At 40.5% G+C, this 2,739-nt stretch overlaps 1 long non-coding RNA gene across 1 annotated transcript; it reads left to right on the forward strand.

Moving 5' to 3' along the window:
* Nucleotides 1-373: 373 nt before the first annotated feature.
* LOC145438165 (uncharacterized) lies at nt 374-1,640 on the forward strand. Its single transcript, XR_013914867.1, has 2 exons — nt 374-953; nt 1,424-1,640. It is a non-coding gene; the product is annotated as an uncharacterized LOC145438165 (long non-coding RNA).
* The last annotated feature ends 1,099 nt before the right edge of the window (nt 1,641-2,739 follow it).

Here is a 2,739-nt window from a genome sequence, read left to right on the forward strand (position 1 = left end):
TGTAATTTTACATTTTGATATGTGATATTACCTTAGTTTAGCTGTGAAGTCAAGTTGTCAGAATTTCCCCGCAAAATTACTGACAGTTACTCGTAACTGCAGTTTACAAGGCTATTGGGAAGATTGATTAGCTTCATAATCGCTGCAGCCAATATATACGTGGAAATGAATGTTACTGATATATCATTCTCGTGGTGATTTGACTTGATTCAACCTCGTTCGCGAAACTGGGGTCTGTCGTACGGAAATTGTTGGCCCTAGTACCAATTTCAGTATAGTACATAGTAAGTAGGGTACAAGAAACAACTGACAATCGTAGCTAATGTAGTTACACCATTGCCATTATAATATATTATAAGGCTAAATGGCTATACGGCCGTTCTCGCTGGTTACATTCGTTGTTACGGATACGGCTGATAAGTTAGAAAATCAGTTTAGGATGTATAATATTGATCGGGAAACTAGAAATATCAGCACCGCATGCTCAGTTGACCATTTGCTAATGACGGACAAGGCGACCTGTAATAGGTTACAATAGGTTACCGTTACGCGTTACTGGTTTTCTGAGATTTGTAGTAAACAGCCAACGCACAACTGTGACATCACAAGGAGCGTCTCGTTTAGTAAGTACAGAAAGTAGTGAACAACACTTGGGATAAATATCAATTTATACGAAATTAGACGGAAAAGAAAGGAACTATATGTACTGATAAATGTTTCTGTATGAAAGAGAAATAACCTAAGTCAAACATTATAACGTGGCCAGCAAATATTATTGGTGGCATGTCAGCGGATGAATAAGACTTATTTCGAAATCGTTCGAGTGTCGTATCGTTATCTGACCATTATTGAGATTTGAGCAAAGGGTGATGCGAAGCTTGTTGTGCTTGAAGAAAGTGGACACGATCGTGGAAGATTCCTAGGAACGCTGAATGGGATACGCATCGTAAAAGGTACAGTACTACATAGTACTTGTTACCGTGAATATCTGCGACTGTGCAATGTGCACACCACTTTGATTTCATGATTGAAATATTTCATTCTCCGCATTCTCTGTTCTATTTTGGGATACTAGTCGACTTATATAGTGACCTGTGACACCACATACTCCGCCGCGGAGGAGTTGAAACTGTTGGCTTGTTTATGTCATTTTCGGGCCATAGCATAGAGATGTTTTCATCCACTGCTGGATTTGTTTGGCACACATGCCACCTCATATCCAGAGTGGAATTGTTGAGGATGAGGAATCTCTGCTATATCATGTACAAGGCGGAGCCTTCATCACACAATGTACCAGTACCGGTACTTGAAAACATGTTACCGTATATTTTTGTTTGCCTATTTGTCTTGGTAGTCTTTATACTGTCATGTCTAGGTTAGGAACTTTGCTTTATATAGCGACTTACTCATGAATTCTTTTTAGTGGAACTGCAAGATACTAGTTACACAGAAGGAATGAGGAAGATAAAAAGAAACAATTGGAAGTTTCGCCGGTGGTGGAATTAATTCACCTTTTCTTGCGACCGCTCGTGTTACTGCATGTCTCCTAAAGAAGAATTAGACCTCCAGCAGCAATTCTTTTCCATCGATTACCACTTCATCGTGATATCAAGAATGAATATACAGTTTGTTCCAATGTCGTTTTGGGAGTGTGAAGAAAATTTTGCGATATTTTAGCATCGGGTTGCTTTGCGATAGGTATGGGTGTACGTGAATCTACAAGCTGGTATGTATCCTGATTTGCAAGGACAGCATGTAAGTAGGTAGGTAGGCGGTCTCGGTCTCAAATGTACAGGAGAAATGTGTAGATTGGATATACCCGGAGGGGACTGTAACATTACAGTCTGTCGTGTAAAGTGAGATTACCGGACGAGTGTAAGTTGGATTTGCATTGACCAACGGTAATGTTAGATTACCACGAAATGTCTGGCTACCGTGCTTCCAAACATTTCGCGGTAAATCGAGGTTTTTATTTTTTACAGTGTAGCGATAAGTTGCGAAAATGATCGCGTTCATCAGTGCCAGTAACGATTATGTCATCGATAAAACTAGCAACACCGGGTAAGCCAGCGATCATGGCATCAATACAACGTTGAAAATTTGCGGGACTAGATGCGACTCCCAAACACATGCGTCGATAACGGAATAGACCGAATTGCGCGTTGATGATACACAAATTCTTCGCATCATCATCTAATTCTAGCTGAAAATAAGCATCGCCAAGATCAATTTTCGTGAATATACAACCACCCTGTAACTTGAAGAATTTCATCCAAGGAGGGCAGGGGTTGTTGATCTATCTGAATTTGTTGATTCAATGCTTTGAAGTCACCACAAATGCGTACTGATCCATTTGATTTAGTGACGGCAACAATTGGTGCTGCCCAATCACTGTAATTGATTGGTTCGAGGATACCTTGATTGACTAATCTATTCAATTCGGTTTGAACAGCGATTTGCCTTGCGAAAGGCAAAGGGCGTGGCTTGTTGAATACGGGCTTGGCATTAGGTTTCAAGTGAATTGTCACCTTTGTCTTGGTGCATCGTCCTAATACATTAGAGAAAACGGAGGGAAATTTGGACTGAAAAGATACCAATTTGTCGTTCGAATCACAAATGTCAATAGTATTACAAGATGCGATTTGACCATCAGCGAGGAAATTGCATCCAAAGCAGACGTTCCCTTAGCGGTCATGGAGAAAGCATCGCTCCAATCGAGACCAAAAATGTTTTGCCCAC

The sequence above is a fragment of the Botryllus schlosseri genome, chromosome 4 (genome assembly GCF_051294905.1).
Source record: "Botryllus schlosseri isolate E-star chromosome 4, Bs_hap1, whole genome shotgun sequence".
Lineage (NCBI taxonomy): Eukaryota > Metazoa > Chordata > Ascidiacea > Stolidobranchia > Styelidae > Botryllus > Botryllus schlosseri.